Below are 19,663 nucleotides of genomic sequence, written 5' to 3'. Positions count from 1 at the left end.
AAGTCAATGTTATTGGTTGGCCCTTGTCTCCCCAGTCCGACACTGCCTATACATATAATGGAGAAATGTGAAGGTAAAAGTGCTGAGGGGAAAACAACAGTTGTGACTGATGGGGATGGATTATAGCGACGGCACCAAAGAGTCACTGCTAAAGGGGCCGCACCACCACACACAACACACAAACATTTCACAAGCACATACAAACATCACACAGACAGCACACATACACCAACCCACACGCACAACACCTCACAAATGCCACAACACACCACACAAACACCAGACCACTCTAGACACACACACAACACAAACACCACCCCACAAATACCACACACACATGCACGCAAGGACCTCACACGCATGCAAACGCACTCAGATGGATGCACCCTACGCACACAGATGAACATTACTGAGCAGCAATATTGGTCAGGTGAAAAATGCCTCATAGTGAGATTGTCATTACTGCTTACTATACAGGGAGCTTTCATCACTGAAGCTGCTGAGGTAAAGTGAAAGCTGAACTCTGATTGGTTGCTATGGGCAACTAGACATCAACGTTACGACAAATTAGTAAAATGCCAAAATAATAAAAATTTAAAGTGGACTTTTTTTTACTGTAGCACTCTGAAAATGTCAATTTCAGGGTTACACTGAAAATTTTACTTTAGCTAACATAACCAACAATTTAGCATATTTTCCGTGAGTGAAGCCACGGGTAATCTACTAGTTACAAATAATCCTCACTTTGACGAACGATGACCGATATTGAAGGAAATTTTATCGATATTCAATTCCAATTATTCACTCATCTCTATTCATGCTGGAATTCTTGGGCCTCTCACGGTGAGCCTGGACTTCTGTCTTTCATGTGGCCTGGGACAGTTCTGCACATGTGCCAACAAGGTCACAGCGCACTTTATTATGTATGATGTTGTGAACTTGCGTGCACTTATGAAGAATTCTCCCAGACCTCATTATTTTGTAAGTCCCATCTCAGAATCAGAGGTCTGAGAATTTCAGTTTGAATGGCAAGGATCAGAAGATGCAACAGAGACCGGAGATGAACATGTGGAGAGGAGGCGTGAAAAGGTGAGTATAATGATTTTTTTTACATATTACTTTTATTATTCTGGGCATATTAAAGCTCATTAAATTCAGGGAGAAAAACACTTCTGCAAATCGAATATTCTGGGATAAATTGTGCAAATAAGTTATTTAAATTTTATAACACAAAATTGTCCAAAGTAATGAATATACTGGACAAAACTCATGTATAATGGACAAAACTCAAGAACTGAGTATAAAGATGCTGAAAGGAATAGAGTTGAAGGCTAATAGAGTATAGTCCTAAAAGAACAGTTTATTAGAATAAATGTAAAATGCAGATAATTAAAGTACAGAGGCTGTTAGGCAGAGTACAGGGGAATAAACAATAATAGATAACAATGCACAGTGTTTAACCCCTTAGTGACAGAGCCAATTTGGTACTTAATGACCGAACCAATTTTTACAATTCTGACCAGTGTCACTTTAAGAGGTTATAACTCTGGAACGCTTTATCGGATCCCGCTGATTCTGAGAATGTTTTTTTGTGACATGTTGTACTTCAAGATAGTGGTAACATTTCTTCGATATTACTTGTAATTATTTATGAAAAAAATGGAAATATGGCGAAAATTTTTAAAATTTTGCAATTTTCAAACTTTGTATTTTTATGCCCTTAAATCAGAGAGATATGTCACAAAAAATAGTTAATAAATAACATTTCTCACATGTCTACTTTACATCAGCACAATTTTGGAAACAATTTTTTTTTTGTTAGGGAGTTATAAGGGTTAAAAGTTGACCAGCAATTTCTCATTTTTACAACACCATGTTTTTTTTAGGGACCACATCACCTTTGAAGTGATTTTGAGGGGTCTATATGATAGAAAATAACCAAGTGTGACACCATTCTAAAAACTGCACCCCTCAAGCTGCTCAAAACCACATTCAAGAAGTTTATTAACCCTTTACGTACTTCACAGGAACTAAAACAATGTGGAAGAAAAAAATGAACATTTAACTTTTTTTTGCAAACATTTTACTTCAGAACCATTTTTTTTAATTTTCACAAGTGTAAAAACAGAAATTTAACCACAAATTTTGTTGTGCAATTTTTCCTGAGTACGCCGATACCCCATATGTGGAGGTAAACCACTGTTTGGGCGCACCGCAGAGCTTGGAAGTGAAGGAGCACCGTTTGACTGTTTCAATGCAGAATTGGCTGGAATTGAGATCGGACGCCATGTCGCGTTTGGAGAGCCCCTAATGTGCCTAAACAGTGGAAACCCCCCACAAGTGACAGCATTTTGGAAACTAGACCCCCCAAGGAACTTATTTAGATGTGTGGTGAGCACTTTGAACCCCCAAGTGCTTCACAGAAGTTTATAACGTAGAGCCGTGAAAATAAAAAATCGCATTTGTTTTCACAAAAATGATTTTTTTGCCCACAAATTCTTATTTTCACAAGGGTAACAGGAGAAATTAGACCACAAAAGTTGTTGTGCAATTTCTCCTGAGTACGTCGATACCCCATATGTGGAGGTAAACCACTGTTTGAGCGCACCGCAGAGCTTGGAAGTGAAGGAGCACCGTTTGACTTTTTCAATGCAGAATTGGCTGGAATTGAGATCGGATGCCATGTTGCGTTTGGAGAGTCCCTGATGTGCCTAAACAGTGGAAACTCCCCACAAGTGATACCATTTTGGAAACTAGACCCCTTAAGGAACTTATCTAGATGTGTGGTGAGCACTTTGAACCCCCAAGTGCTTCACAGAAGTTTATAACGTAGAGCCGTGAAAATAAAAAATCTCATTTTTTCTACAAAAATGATCTTTTTGCCCCCAAATTTTTATTTTCACAAGGGTAACAGGAGAAATTAGACCACAAAAGTTGTTGTGCAATTTCTCCTGAGTATGTCGATACCCCATATATGGGGGTAAACCACTGTTTGGGCGCACCGCAGAGCTTGGAAGAGAAGGAGTGTCGTTTTACTTTTTCAATGTAGAATTGGCTGGAATTGAGATCGGACGCCATGTCACGTTTGGAGAGCCGCTGATGTGCCTAAACAGTAGAGACCCCCCACATATGACACCATTTTGGAAACTAGACCCCTTAAGGAACTTATCTAGATGTGTGGTGAGCACTTTAAACCCCCAGGTGCTTCACAGAAGTTTATAACGTAGAGCCGTGAAAATAAAAAAATCGCATTTTTTCTACAAAAATGATATTTTTGCCTCCAAATTTTTATTTTACCAAGGGTAACAGGAGAAAATGGACCCCAGAAGTTGTTGTACAATTTGTCTTGAGTACGCCGACACCCCATATGTGGGGGTAAACCACTGTTTGGGCGCATGGCTGAGCTCGGAAGCAAAGGAGCGCCATTTGACTTTTCAATGCAAAATTGACTGGAATTGAGATCGGACGCCATGTCGCGTTTGGAGAGCCCCTGATGTGCCTAAACAGTAGAAACCCCCCAAAAGTGACCCCATTTTGGAAACTAGACCCCCCATGGAACTTATCTAGATGTGTAGTGAGAACTTTGAATGCCCAAGTGCATCACAGAAGTTTATAATGCAGAGTCGTGAAAATAAAAAATATATATTTTTTAACAATAAAGATTTTTTAGCCCCCAAGTTTTTATTTTCACAAGGGTAACAAGAGAAATTGGACCTCAAAAGTTGTTGTCCAATTTGTCCTGAGTATGCTGGTACCCCATATGTGGGGGTAAACCACTGTTTGGGCGCACGGCAGAGCTCGGAAGGGAAGGAGCGCCATTTTGGAATGCAGACTTTGATAGAATTGTCTGCGGGCGTTATGTTGCGTTTGCAGACCCCTAATGTACCTAAACAGTAGAAACCCCCAACAAGTGACCCCATTTTGGAAAATAGACCCCCCAAGGAACTTATCTAGATATGTGGTGAGAACTTTGAATGCCCAAGTGCTTCACAGAAGTTTATAATGCAGAGTAGTGAAAATAAAAAATATTTTTTTTCCCACAAAAAAGATTTTTTTAGCCTCCAAATTTTTATTTTCACAAAGGTAACAAGAGAAATTGGATGCCAATATTTGTTCTCCAATTTGTCCTGAGTATTCTGGTACCCCATATGTGGGGGTAAACCACTGTTTTGGCACACAGGAGAGCTCGGAAGAGAAGGAGCGCCATTTTGGAATTCAGACTTTGATAGAATTGTCTGTGGGTGTTATGTTGCGTTTGCAGAGCCCCTGATGTACCTAAACAGTAGAAACCCACACAAGTGACCACATTTTGGGAACTAGACCCCCTAAGGAACTTATCTAGATATGTGGTGAGAACTTTGAAAGCTCAAGCGCTTCACAGAAGTTTATAATGCAGAGTAGTGAAAATAAAAAAATATTTTTTTTTCCAACAAAAAAGATTTTTAGCCCCCAAGTTTTTATTTTCACAAGGGTAACAGGAGAAATTGGACCCCAAAAGTTGTTGTCCAATTTATCCCGAGTACGCTGATGCCCCATATGTGGGGGTAAACCACTGTTTGGGCGCACGGCAGAGCTCAGAAGGGAGGGAGTACCATTTGACTTTTTTAGCGCAAAATTGGCTGTCGTGTTTGGAGACCCCCTGATGTACCTAAACAGCGGAAACCCCCAAATTATAACTCCAACCCTAACTCCAACACACCCCTAACCCTAATCTCAACCCGATCCATAATCCTAATCACAACCCTAACGATAATCACAACCCTAACCCCAAAACAGCCCTAATCTCAACCCTAACCATAACCCTAATCAAAACCCTAAATCCAACACACCCCTAATCCCAACCCTTACCTAATCCCAACCCTAATCCCAAACGTAACACTAATCGCAACCCTAATCCAAACCCTAACCCTAATCCCAACTCTAACCCTAACTTTAGCCCCAACCCTAACTTTAGCCCCCACCCTAACCATAACTTTAGCCCCCGTCGTCACAAAAAAGTTCAATGTAACCTTTTTTTTGTACGTCGCGTCCGCCATTTCCGCACATGCGTGGCCGTAACTCTGCCCCCTCCTCCCCAGGACATAGACTGGGCAGCGGATGCGTTGAAAAACTGCATCCGCTGCCCAATTTTCACAACGTGCGTCGGTACGTCGGGCCGACGCATTGCGACCGCCCCGTACTGACGCAAGTGTGAAAGAAGACTAAGGCTACTTTCACACTAGCGTCGTACTCGGCCCATCGCAGTGTGTCGGGCCGACGTACCGACGCTAGCGTTGTAAACGCCGCACAATGGGTGCAGCGGATGCTGTTTTTTCAACGCATCCGCTGCCCCATTGTGAGGTGCGGGGAGGCGGGGGCGGAGTTCCGGCCACGCATGCGCGGTCAGAAATGGCGGACACGTCGCACAAAAAAGTTACATGTAGTTTTTTTTGTGTCGACGGTCCGCCAAAGCACGACGCATCCGTCGCACGACGGATGCGACATGTGGCAATCCGTCGCAATGCGTCGCTAATGCAAGCCAATGGAGAAAAAACGCATCCTGCAAGCACTTTTGCAGGATGCGTTTTTTCTCCAACGACGCATTGCGACGGAAGCCAAAAAACGCTAGTGTGAAAGTAGCCTAACCCTAGCCCTAACCCTAACCCTAAATTTAGCCCCAACCCTAACTCTAACCCTAACCCTAACTCTAACCCTAACCCTAACCCTAACCCTAACCCTAACTCTAACCCTAACCCTAACTCTAACCCTAACCCTAACTCTAACCCTAACCCTAACTCTAACCCTAACCCTAACCCTAACCCTAACTCTAACCCTAACCCTAACCCTAACCCTAATTTTAGCCCCAACTCGTCTTCTCCTGCCGGCCGGCAGATGGCAGCAGATGGCGGGCGCACTGCGCATGCGCCCGCCATGATGAAAAAGCCGGCTGGCAGGAGAAGACAGAAGAGGACCCAGGGACACCGGGTGAGTATGTTAGGGTCCCCGAATCCCCCTATTTCTCTGTCCTCTGATGTGTGATCACATCAGAGGACAGAGAAATAACTGATCGCTTTTTTTTTTTTTTTGCGGTCGCCGGTAAACTGTTAATTACCGGCGATCGCAAAGCAGGGGTCGGGGCAAACCAACCCCGATCATGTTCTTTGGGGTCTCGGCTACCCCCGGCAGCCGAGACCCCTAAGATCTTCCGGGTGCCGGGCGGCGGGCGTACTGCGCGTGCGCCTGCCATTTTTTCCCAGAAAAAAGATGGCGGCGCCCATCGGGAGCCACGAGGAGCACCGGGGGAGGTAGGTAAGTATTGGGGGGCTATTGGGGGCCATCGGGGACCACATTTCTCTGTCCTCCGATGTGCGATCACATCGGAGGACAGAGAAATTAAATGGCAAATCGCGTTTTTTTTTTTTGTTGCGACCGCCGGTAAACGGTTAATTACCGGCGATCGCAACTCGGGGGTCAGTAAAAAACCCCCGAAACATGTTCTCTGGGGTCTCGGCTACCCTCGGCAACCGAGACCCCAGAGAAAATCCGACTCTGGGGGGCGCTATACACTTTTTCCACAGCGCCGTTAATTAACGGCGCTGTGGTTTAAGTACCCTTAGCGGCCGCCGTTAAAAGGCGTATCGGCGGTCGTTAAGGGGTTAAATAATTGTGAACACCAGTGCCCATTCAGGGATTAAACGAGAAAAATCCAGTGCAAGAAGACCAATAACCCATATAGAGAAAGAATTGCACATAAAGGATCAAAAGTATAATAAAAGCATTTTTATTAAACAACTTATAGTTAAAAAAGTGTTTTATTCAATACAATATTATGGGATGGTAAGATAAGTGAATTCTACCAATAGTGGAACCACAGATCAGAGGCAGAGAGTTGTATATTGAATTAAATCCAATACCCACACCCGAACTCAAACATATGCTTAAATCATATTGTGCCAATATAGTATTGATTAGAGCCACTGGTGAGAGTCACCAAAAGAAGGGGAAGCTGGAGGGGTATTAAAATGAAAATAGTAGAGCATGATTACCTCAGACCTGCGGTGCCACGGCCTCTACGCGCGTTTTGGCTTGTGTGCCTGCACCAATTTTTTGCATTTTATTATGAAATATTTCATGTTATACTGTATTGTTATGTACTAGCATATTCTATCTGTCTGTTCATTATGTCATGTAAGCAAATCCCTCAATGATGTATAAACAGTAGTGTTGAGCGATACCGTCCGATACTTGAAAGTATCGGTATCGGAAAGTATCGGCCGATACCGGCAAAGTATCGGATCTAATCCGATACCGATACCAATACAAGTCAATGGGACTCATGTATCGGACGGTATTCCTGATGGTTCCCAGGGTCTGAAGGAGAGGAAACTCTCCTTCAGGCCCTGGGAACCATATTAATGTGTAAAATAAAGAATTAAAATAAAAAATATTGCTATACTCACCTCTCCGATGCAGCCTGGACCTCACCGAGGGAACCGGCAGCGTTGTTTGCTTAAAATTCGCGCTTTAACTTCCTTACGTGAAGTCCCGGCTTGTGATTGGTCGCGTCGCGGCCACATGGGCGACGCGACCAATCACAAGCCGGGACGTCACGGGAGGCAGGACACGCGCGCATTTTAAAATGCACGCGTGTCCAGCCTCCCGTGACGTCACGGCTTGTGATTGGTCGCGTCGCCCATGTGACCGCGACGCGACCAATCACAAAGCCGGAACGTAATTTTAAAATCCTGAAGGACCTGAAATTACGTCACGGCTTGCTGTGATTGGTCGCGTCGCGGCCACATGGGCGGCACGCGACCAATCACAAGCCGGGACTTCACGTAAGGAAGTTAAAGCGCGAATTTTAAGCAAACAACGCTGCCGGTTCCCTCGGTGAGGTCCAGGCTGCGTCGGAGAGGTGAGTATTAGTGTTGAGCATTCCGATACCGCAAGTATCGGGTATCGGCCGATACTTGCGGTATCGGAATTCCGATACCGGGATTCCGATACTTGCCGCGTATCGGATACCGGAATCGGAAGTTCTAAGATTCAAAAAGCAGAAATTCAGCCAATGAGATTGATTCCAAGTGTGGGCACATCCTGTTTAGCATGGAGGGCATGAAACTACTGGCAAGGCTGTGATTGGCTGGTGTAATGATGTCATGATGCAGTTTAAAAGTCGCTGGCGCCATTTTGCGATCACTCTGCTGTGAATTCAGTTAGTGACAGGACGCTGTTTGCTGACTGAGGGACAGTTTAGAGATAGCGATTTGCTTCTTTGTGCTTTCCAAAGGCTAATTTAGCAACCGCTGTGTTCACCTACTATTCACCTTGCTTTTGCCTTGTAGCGCTGTTTTCACAGCGATCTGCAGGGTCTGTGTGTGTGTGTGTGTGAGTGCAGCCCAGTCTCCAGTCTGAGTGCAGCCACATAGGCCATCCATAGTTGGTTGTATTCAGTTCAGGGAGGGTGGTTCATTGCCTCATACTGTTCCTTTTTTTTTTTTTTTCCCAAGTAGTGTAGTCTGCTGCTAATTTATTCAAAAAAATCCTATTAGTGTCTTTCCACCCGTCTCCAGCTAATTTGTGGAAAAACACTACATAGGATAAAGTAGAGGAGGGTTTTTGGGCCTTGCAGCGCCGTTTACGGCTGTCTGCACGGTCTCCGTGTGACTGCAGCTCGCCCTGTAGTCTGTGAGCAGCCGTAGCCTGGTTGTCTCCAGCTCAGGGTTTTTCACTGCGTCATACCGCCAAATCAATTTTCTTTTTTTTCAAAGTAGTGTAGTCTGCTGCTAATTAATTTAAAAAAATCCTATTAGTGTCTTTCCACCCGTCTCCAGCTAATTTGTGGAAAAACACTACATAGGATAAAGTAGAGGAGGGTTTTTGGGCCTTGCAGCGCCGTTTACGGCTGTCTGCACGGTCTCCGTGTGACTGCAGCTCGCCCTGTAATCTGTGAGCAGCTGTAGCCTGGTTGTCTCCAGCTCAGGGTTTTTCACTGCGTCATACCGCCAAATCAATTTTCTTTTTTTTCAAAGTAGTGTAGTCTGCTGCTAATTAATTTAAAAAAATCCTATTAGTGTCTTTCCACCCGTCTCCAGCTAATTTGTGGAAAAACACTACATAGGATAAAGTAGAGGAGGGTTTTTGGGCCTTGCAGCGCCGTTTACGGCTGTCTGCACGGTCTCCGTGTGACTGCAGCTCGCCCTGTAATCTGTGAGCAGCTGTAGCCTGGTTGTCTCCAGCTCAGGGTTTTTCACTGCGTCATACCGCCAAATCAATTTTCTTTTTTTTCAAAGTAGTGTAGTCTGCTGCTAATTAATTTAAAAAAATCCTATTAGTGTCTTTCCACCCGTCTCCAGCTAATTTGTGGAAAAACACTACATAGGATAAAGTAGAGGAGGGTTTTTGGGCCTTGCAGCGCCGTTTACGGCTGTCTGCACGGTCTCCGTGTGACTGCAGCTCGCCCTGTAATCTGTGAGCAGCTATAGCCTGGTTGTCTCCAGCTCAGGGTTTTTCACTGCGTCATACTGCCAAATCAATTTTCTTTTTTTTCAAAGTAGTGTAGTCTGCTGCTAATTAATTTAAAAAAATCCTATTAGTGTCTTTCCACCCGTCTCCAGCTAATTTGTGGAAAAACACTACATAGGATAAAGTAGAGGAGGGTTTTTGGGCCTTGCAGCGCCGTTTACGGCTGTCTGCACGGTCTCCGTGTGACTGCAGCTCGCCCTGTAATCTGTGAGCAGCTATAGCCTGGTTGTCTCCAGCTCAGGGTTTTTCACTGCGTCATACCGCCAAATCAATTTTCTTTTTTTTCCAAATAGTGTAGTCTGCTGCTAATTTATTCAAAAAAATCCTATTAGTGTCTTTCCACCCGTCTCCAGCTAATTTGTGGAAAAACACTACATAGGATAAAGTAGAGGAGGGTTTTTGGGCCTTGTAGCGCCGTTTACGTCTGTCTGCACGGTCTCCGTGTGATTGCAGCTCTATCTGTTGTCAGTTCAGCCCCCAAAAAATAAATAAATAATAAAGTTCACCAAACACACCAGTTACACCACTTTACATTTCTGTAGGCCACATTAGCTCATATTAAAGTCTAGTCCACACTTTAGATAATTAGTGCTTCTTATACCTGTTAGGAGGAGTTGCTCAGGAATAAGCACACAAATCCGTTAGTACTTTTCTGCTTATCTTTATCAGTCAACCAAGATGAAGAAGGCAGTGAGTAAGGCACGTGGGCGTGGGCGTGGGCGCGGAGCAGGGAGGGGACGTGGGGATTCTGTGCCTGCTGCGGGCACCGGTGACTCATCAGCACCCACTTTCACCAGGCAACAGTCGTTCATGCGAAGCTTTGTGTCCGAGCGCCGTACACCGCTGCTGCGTGAAGAACAAATTGAAGCTGTTGTCGGATGGATGGCAGCTAATGCATCAACTTCCATTAGTGCCACATCCTCTCAGACACAGAGCACTGGAGAGCAGCCATCTGTCTCTTCACCACCTGCCAAATTGCCCAGGCAGACAGAGAGCCCAGGACAGGAGCCGTCTCTACTTCTGTTCTCTGAATCTCTTGGCTTGGAAACAGGGGGCCAGCCAAGCAGCATTGGAGAAATGGAAGAAGAGGCAGGGTGCAGTGATGCCCAACAGCTTTTTCTGTCTTCCTCTGAAGAGGCGGGTGGGCCAGTGGCTCCGGTCACCACATCGCAGGCCGCATCAGCTGATGATGACACTCAGGTGCCACTTACTGGTGCGTGCTCTGCTGCTGAGACTACCCAGGAGGAGCAGTTGGGGGCAGAGGGTAGTGTAGATGATGAGGTCCTCGACCCATCTTGGCGTGAGGGACAGGAAGGTGGTGGGAGCAGCTCTGAGGAAGAGATTCCCCGTACGGCCCAAAGAGGGAGAGGGAGGGGGAAGACTGCGGATCCTGCAGCCTCCGCTTTGGCACCCGTTAGGAGCATGTCTCTTCCAAAAGCCAAAAAGGGCGCTCCCAAGACTTGCAGTGCCTGGTCCTTTTTTGACACAGTTGCAGATGACATTTGCTATGTCAGATGCAACGTGTGTCATCAAAAAGTCAAAAGAGGGAAAAATGTCAGCAACCTCAATACCTCCAACATGTGGAAACATGTGCGCAACAGGCACCCGGCGGAGTTAGAAAAACACACTGAAGAGGTAGGCCAACCAACAGCGGCAGCTACCACCTCTTCAGCTCGTGTTGCCTCTTCCTCTACCTCACACGCAGCTGGTTCGGCGTCCTCCCAGGATCGCCGTGGAAGAACCTCTGCCCCTGTTGTCCAGAGACCCGCTGTAATTCCACCCGCAGCGCCACTTTCCCAGTCATCCACACACTCCCAGCCCAGTCTACAGCCATCGGTAGTACAGGCATGGGAGAAAAGGCGGCCTTTCTCGTCAAACCACCCACGAGCACAGGCTCTGACTGCAGGCATTGCCAAACTTCTGTCACTGGAAATGCTGTCATTCAGGCTGGTGGAGACTGACAGCTTCCGTGACTTGATGTCATTGGCAGTCCCACAGTACAATGTGCCCAGCCGCTTTTACTTCAGCAGGCAAGCCGTCCCTGCCCTGCAGAAGCATGTGGAGGGACACATAAAACACGCGCTACTGAACGCCGTCAGTAGCAAGGTCCACCTCACCACCGATGCGTGGACCAGTCAACATGGACAGGGGCGATACCTTTCCCTCACTGCCCATTGGGTTAATGTCGTTGAGCCGGGTACAGACCGTGCGAGTGGCGCAGGACGTGTCCTGCCCACTCCAAGGATTGCAGGAATCCATTCTGTACGCATTGACTCCTCCTCTTACACCAGTTCCTCAGAATCATCGCTGCAGGAGCCGTCACAGTCCACCTCCACATGGACCCGTGATGAACGTGTACCTGTTACGACCGACATGAGCACAGCCGTGGCCAAACGTCAACAGGCCGTCTTGAAATTAATTTTCTTGGGGAATCGTAGCCACACAGCGCAGGAGCTCTGGAATGCCATCAAGCAGGAGAGCGATGTGTGGTTTGTGCCAGCGAATCTCCAGCCAGGCATGGTAGTGTGTGATAATGGCCGAAATCTGGTGGCAGCTCTGGGCCTCGGCAACCTCACTCACATCCCATGTCTGGCACATGTGCTCAATTTGGTCGTGCAGAGCTTTTTGAGGGACTATCCGGATCTTGATGCACTGCTGCACAAGGTCCGCCTAGAGTGTGCTCACTTGCGGCGTTCCAGCACGGCAAAAGCGCGCATTGCGGCTCTGCAGCGCCGACACCGCCTGCCGGAACATCGCATCATATGTGACCTACCTACCAGGTGGAATTCCACGTTACATATGTTGGAGCGGTTGTGTGAGCAGCAGCAAGCTGTAATGGAGTACCAGCTGCTTCAGGCGCAAAAAAGTCGCAGTCAGCGCCGTACAGACTTCACAACCACAGAGTGGGCCACTATGAATGACGTCTGCCAGGTTTTGCGTCCCTTTGATTATTCCACGCGGATGGCGAGTGCAGATGATGCACTAGTCAGCATGACTGTCCCCCTTATCTGCCTGCTTGAAAAATCACTGCAAGCGCTAAGGGATGATGTTGTGGAAGAGGTGGAGGATGAGGATTCACCATTTCCATCATCTTCTGGACAGTCAGCGCCACGTGGTTCCTCACAAACGCGTAGGCAGGGGACCGTTTGTGAGGAGGATGAGGAGGAGTCAATGGAGGAGGAAGACATCCGTCCAGAGGAGGGAGTTACACAATTGTCCAGTAGTCAGTGTGTACAGCGAGGGTGGGGTGATGACGAGCGGGCAGAGATCACGCCTCCAGCAGGGGACAGCGTTTCTTGGGCAGTTGGCAGTCTGCAGCACATGGTGGATTACATGCTGCAGTGCCTGAGAAACGACCGCCGCATCGCCCACATTCTCAACATGTCTGATTATTGGGTGTTCACCCTCCTCGATCCTCGCTACCGGGACAACGTAGAAAGCCTCATCACACCGTTGAACCGGGAGCGAAAAATGCGGGAGTACCAAGACACACTGGTCAATTCCATCATCTTCTCCATTCCAACTGAGAGAAGTGCTGCTAGTGCATTCCAAAGCAGCTCAGTGCGTCCAGGCCGTGGTGGAGGCTCTGCACAAAGAGGGAGCAGAAGCAGTGCCTCTGCCCAAGGCAAGACCAGTATGGCCGAACTGTGGCACAGTTTTCTGTGCCCGCCACAAAAGTCTACACCATCACAGACGGCTCCAGTCAGCAGGAGGCAACGGTTCCGTCAGATGGTGACAGACTACATGTCTTGCCCTCTTGCTGTACTCCCAGACGGCTCTTCCCCTTTCAAGTTTTGGGTCTCAAAGCTGGATACATGGCCAGAGCTAAGCCAGTATGCATTGGAGGTGCTGTCTTGCCCTGCGGCCAGTGTATTATCGGAATGTGTCTTTAGTGCTGCAGGTGGTGTACTAACTGACCGTCGCATGCGACTATCCTCCGATAACGTTGACCGGCTTACTTTCCTGAAAATGAACAAGGCCTGGATCTCGCCGGAATTTGCCACTCCTCCTCCTGATTGAATAATTAGGTCACTGTATACGTTATCCAGGTCTCCTGTTGTGTTCATCTTTCTACCACCTGAACTTAAATTCCTGGGCTCCAACACCGCCAGTTGAGGCTCAGACGTGCCGTCTGCACAGTCAAAACATACGACCCAGTGTTATTGGGTTTCAGTAACGTCAGCTGATCCCCAGCTGTGTAGCCGGCAATGTGTCATGCGACCGCCACGCTGACACAACAACTGAAATGTAAGGGAATCTGTCCCCCCCCCCCCAAGGCGTTTGTTACTGAAAGAGCCACCTTGTGCAGCAGTAATGCTGCCCAAGGAAAAGGTAGCTATTTTTGTTTAGCTCCTTGCACACGCAGAACTTAACACTTATAAAATGTGTCCACTGATACCGTAAAACCGTCCCGGAGGTGGGACTTTCCTTCGTAATGTGACGCAGCCCAGCCGTCATTCCTACCCCCCCGGCGCCGCGCACCGGCTCCTCAGCGTTGTTTTATTCCGTCCAGGAGCCTGCGCTGTTATGTTATCCCGTGGCCAGGCACACTTAGCGCTGCCCGTCTTCTGGCATCATTTGGTGTCTGGATGGCTGTGCCTGTGCGGCCGCGCTGGCAGAGAGCCCGCCTCGCAGTGTCTTCTGATTTAATCCCACTGGGGGCCTGGGATCCATGGACATGCGCAGTGCATATCTGAACCTCCACCTCTCACTCATTTCCCTATGGCTTCTTCAGACTGTTCGGTGTCAGCTGGTCCCTAACAGCATGCCACGGCCGTGACACCGCACAGTCTGAAGAAGCCATAGGGAGATGAGTGAGAGGTGGAGGTTCAGATATGCACTGCGCATGTCCATGGATCCCAGGCCCCCAGTGGGATTAAATCAGAAGACACTGCGAGGCGGGCTCTCTGCCAGCGCGGCCGCACAGGCGCAGCCATCCAGACACCAAATGATGCCAGAAGACGGGCAGCGCTAAGTGTGCCTGGCCACGGGATAACATAACAGCGCAGGCTCCTGGACGGAATAAAACAACGCTGAGGAGCCGGTGCGCGGCGCCGGGGGGGTAGGAATGACGGCTGGGCTGCGTCACATTACGAAGGAAAGTCCCACCTCCGGGACGGTTTTACGGTTGCAGGGGACACATTTTATAAGTGTTTAGTTCTGTGTTTGCAAGGAGCATGATGAAAAGAGCCACCTTTTCCTTTTGCATCTTTTGTGCTGCACAAGCTGGCTCTTTCAGCTACAAACGCCTTGGGGGGGGGTTAAAGGTTCCCTTTCGACTTTCTCAGGCTTCGGCCTACATTGTGTTCCTCTGCTTTTCCACCTGTCCCTGGGCTCCAACACCGCTAGTTGTTGCCTGGTAGTGCTGTACGCACAGTCCCAACAGTCGCTCCTCTGTTATTGGGGTTCAGTAACGTCAGCTGTTCCCCTGCTGTGTGTGTGGCAATCCCTCCTACCTCCTCCTACCTCCTCCAACCTCCTCCTCCTCCACCTGTCCCTGGGCTCCAACACCGCCAGTTGCCGTCCAGAAGTGCTGTACGCACAGTCAACAGTCCCTCCTCTGTTATTGGGGTTCAGTAACGTCAGCTGTTCCCCTGCTGTGTGTGTGGCAATCCCTCCTACCTCCTCCTACCTCCTCCAACCTCCTCCTCCTCCACCTGTCCCTGGGCTCCAACACCGCCAGTTGCCGTCCAGAAGTGCTGTACGCACAGTCAACAGTCCCTCCTCTGTTATTGGGGTTCAGTAACGTCAGCTGTTCCCCTGCTGTGTGTGTGGCAATCCCTCCTACCTCCTCCTACCTCCTCCAACCTCCTCCTCCTCCACCTGTCCCTGGGCTCCAACACCGCCAGTTGCCGTCCAGAAGTGCTGTACGCACAGTCAACAGTCCCTCCTCTGTTATTGGGGTTCAGTAACGTCAGCTGTTCCCCTGCTGTGTGTGTGGCAATCCCTCCTACCTCCTCCTACCTCCTCCTCCTCCACCTGTCCCTGGGCTCCAACACCGCCAGTTGCCGTCCAGAAGTGCTGTACGCACAGTCAACAGTCCCTCCTCTGTTATTGGGGTTCAGTAACGTCAGCTGTTCCCCTGCTGTGTGTGTGGCAATCCCTCCTACCTCCTCCAACCTCCTCCTCCTCCACCTGTCCCTGGGCTCCAACACCGCCAGTTGCCGTCCAGAAGTGCTGTACGCACAGTCAACAGTCCCTCCTCTGTTATTGGGGTTCAGTAACGTCAGCTGTTCCCCTGCTGTGTGTGTGGCAATCCCTCCTACCTCCTCCTACCTCCTCCTCCTCCACCTGTCCCTGGGCTCCAACACCGCCAGTTGCCGTCCAGAAGTGCTGTACGCACAGTCAACAGTCCCTCCTCTGTTATTGGGGTTCAGTAACGTCAGCTGTTCCCCTGCTGTGTGTGTGGCAATCCCTCCTACCTCCTCCTACCTCCTCCAACCTCCTCCTCCTCCACCTGTCCCTGGGCTCCAACACCGCCAGTTGCCGTCCAGAAGTGCTGTACGCACAGTCAACAGTCGCTCCTCTGTTATTGGGGTTCAGTAACGTCAGCTGTTCCCCTGCTGTGTGTGTGGCAATCCCTCCTACCTCCTCCAACCTCCTCCTCCTCCACCTGTCCCTGGGCTCCAACACCGCCAGTTGCCGTCCAGAAGTGCTGTACGCACAGTCAACAGTCCCTCCTCTGTTATTGGGGTTCAGTAACGTCAGCTGTTCCCCTGCTGTGTGTGTGGCAATCCCTCCTACCTCCTCCTACCTCCTCCAACCTCCTCCTCCTCCACCTGTCCCTGGGCTCCAACACCGCCAGTTGCCGTCCAGAAGTGCTGTACGCACAGTCAACAGTCGCTCCTCTGTTATTGGGGTTCAGTAACGTCAGCTGTTCCCCTGCTGTGTGTGTGGCAATCCCTCCTACCTCCTCCAACCTCCTCCTCCTCCACCTGTCCCTGGGCTCCAACACCGCCAGTTGCCGTCCAGAAGTGCTGTACGCACAGTCAACAGTCCCTCCTCTGTTATTGGGGTTCAGTAACGTCAGCTGTTCCCCTGCTGTGTGTGTGGCAATCCCTCCTACCTCCTCCTACCTCCTCCAACCTCCTCCTCCTCCACGTGTCCCTGGGCTCCAACACCGCTAGTTGCCGTCCAGAAGTGCTGTACGCACAGAGCCAAACACCTCGCCAATGTGTTAGTGGGGTTCAGCACCGCCAGCTGTTCCCCTGCTGTGTATACGGCAACGTGTACTGCGACCGCCACGCAGACACAACAAGTTAAATGTAAGGGAACCTGACCCCCCCCCCCCCCCAGGCGTTTGTTACTGAAGGAGCCACCTTGTGCAGCAGTAATGATGATGCAAAGGGAAAAAGTGCCTCTTTTCGTGATGCTCCTTGCACATGCTGAACCAAACACTTATGAAATGTGTCCCCACACAGCGTTACACCGTCCGGTAGGTGGAACTTTCCTTTGTCGTGTGACGCAGCACAGCCATCATTTTTACCCCCTTGGCGCCGTGCGCCCCCTCCTCAGCGTTGTTTGAATCTGTCCCGGAGCCTGCGCTGTTAGGTTAGCCCTTGGCCATGCACACATGTTGCGCTGCCCGTCTTCTGACCTCATTTGGTGTCAGGCTGGCTGCGCCTGTGCGGGTGCGCTGGCCGAGATCCCGCCTCGCAGTGTCGTCTAATGTAATCCCACCGCGGGCCTGTGATCCGTGCCCGTGCGCAGTGCATATCCTCTCCTCTCACTCCCCTCCCTACGGCTTCTTCAGACTGTGCGATGTCAGCTGGTCCCTAATAGCATGCCACGGCCGTGACACCGCACAGTCTGAAAAAGCCGTAGGGAGGGGAGTGAGAGGAGAGGATATGCACTGCGCACGGGCACGGATCACAGGCCCGCGGTGGGATTACATGAGACGACACTGCGAGGCGGGATCTCGGCCAACGCACCCGCACAGGCGCAGCCAGCCTGACACCAAATGAGGTCAGAAGACGGGCAGCGCAACATGTGTGCATAGCCATGGGCTAACCTAACAGCGCAGGCTCCAGGACAGATTCAAACAACGCTGAGGAGGGTGCGAACGGCGACAAGGGGGTAAAAATGATGGCTGTGCTGCGTCACACGACAAAGGAAAGTTCCACCTACCGGACGGTTTAACGCTGTGTGGGGACACATTTCATAAATGTTAGGTTCCGCATGTACAAGGACCATAATTAAAAGAGCTAAGTTTACCTTTTCCAGCATTAGTGCTGTACACAATGGCTCTTTCAGCTACAAACGCCTGGGGGGGGGGGGGGGGGGGTTAAAGGTTTCCTTTCAACTTGCTCGAGTGCAGGCTTCGGCCTACACTCCGCTCCCCCTGCTCCTCCTGCTGACCCTGGGCTCTAACACCGCCAGTTTTTGCCCAGATGTGCTAGCTGCACAGAGAAAAACACCAGCCAATGTGTCAGTGGGGTCCAGCACCGCCAGCTGTTCCCCTGCTGTGTAGCCGGCAACGTGTCCTGCGACCGCCACGCAGACACAAGAACTGAAATTGAAGGGAACCTGTCCCCCCTCCCCCAGGTGTTTCTATGTTTTACAGCTACCTTGAACATATGTGCTGCGCCAGGCCCTGAATCCCAGCCCCGCAGTGTTTTAACAATGTTAAGACACTGCGGGGCTGGGATTCATGGTCATCGCGAACCGCACCGGCCGACATTACATGATGCCAGAAGATGGGCAGCGCTAACGGCGCTAGGCCAGGGGATAACACGACAGCGCAGACTCCTGTACAGCAAATAACAACGCTCGGGAGGCTGCACCCAGCACCAAGGTGGGATTCTTGACACCTGTGCTGCGTCTCATTACAAAGGGAACTCTCGCCTCCATTACACAGTTTGACTGTATAAAGGGCTAAATGTTATACGTGTTCCATTCAGCGTGTGCAAGGAGAAAAATTACAAGAGCAACCTTTGACTTGCGCAGCACTGCTGCTGCATAAGCTGTGGCTCTTCTACTTTGTAACCCCTGAGGGGGGGTTAAAGGTGACTTTTGAAATCGGTTCAATTAGGCTTCGGCCTACACTCTGCTCCACCTGCAGAGCCCGGGCTCCAACAACGCTAGTTGCTGTCCGGAAGTGCTGGCTGCACAGAGCCAAACACCTCGCCAATGTGTCAGTGGGGTCCAGCACCGCCAGCTGTTCCCCTGCTGTGTAGCCGGCAACGTGTCCTGCAAAAGCCACGCAGACACAACACACCCAAAGCTGCCGCCTGTGCAGGCGTCGGCCTACACTCCCCTCCCCCTGCTCCTCCTCCTCCTGCTCCTCCTCCTGCTGTCCCTGGGCTCTAACACACCGCCAGTTTTTGCCCAGATGTGCTAGCTGCACAGAGAAAAACACCAGCCAATGTGTCAGTGGGGTCCAGCACCGCCAGCTGTTCCCCTGCTGTGCAGCCGGCAACGTGTCCTGCAAAAGCCACGCAGACACAAGAACTGAAATTGAAGGGAACCTGTCCCCCCTCCCCCAGGCGTTTTTACGTTATCCAGCCACCTTGTACAGCGGTAATGCTGCATGTGTGCAAGGTGGCTCAGAAACGTATTCTCCTCGCACATGTGGAACTGAAAACACGTCTGCAATGTGTCCTCTGTGTGACCATTTAACCGTCCCGGTGGTGTGACTTTCCTTTGTAATGACACGCTGCAACCCCCTTGGTAGCGCTGCCCGTCTTCTGGCATCATTGTTTGGCTGGCTGCGCCTCTGCGGCCGCCCTGACCCACACAACGCCCCTCGGTGTCTTAATTATTGGGACTGCGAGGGTGTGATTGATGGGCAGGATCAGTGCATCAGTTCGCCTGTCCCTCCTCTCCTTCCGCCTTCTTCGGACTGTGCGGCTTCATGGCCGTGGCATGCGATAAGGGATCAGATGACGCCGCACAGTCTGAAGCGGGTGTAAGGACCCGAGTGTGAGAGGCGAACATATGTGCTGCGCCAGGCCCTGAATCCCAGCCCCGCAGTGTTTTAACAATGTTAAGACACTGCGGGGCTGGGATTCATGGTCATCGCGAACCGCACCGGCCGACATTACATGATGCCAGAAGATGGGCAGCGCTAACGGCGCTAGGCCAGGGGATAACACGACAGCGCAGACTCCTGTACAGCAAATAACAACGCTCGGGAGGCTGCACCCAGCACCAAGGTGGG

This window comes from Ranitomeya variabilis, chromosome 1, assembly GCF_051348905.1.
Source record: "Ranitomeya variabilis isolate aRanVar5 chromosome 1, aRanVar5.hap1, whole genome shotgun sequence".
Lineage (NCBI taxonomy): Eukaryota > Metazoa > Chordata > Amphibia > Anura > Dendrobatidae > Ranitomeya > Ranitomeya variabilis.
Note: the sequence above shows the minus strand (reverse complement) of the source record.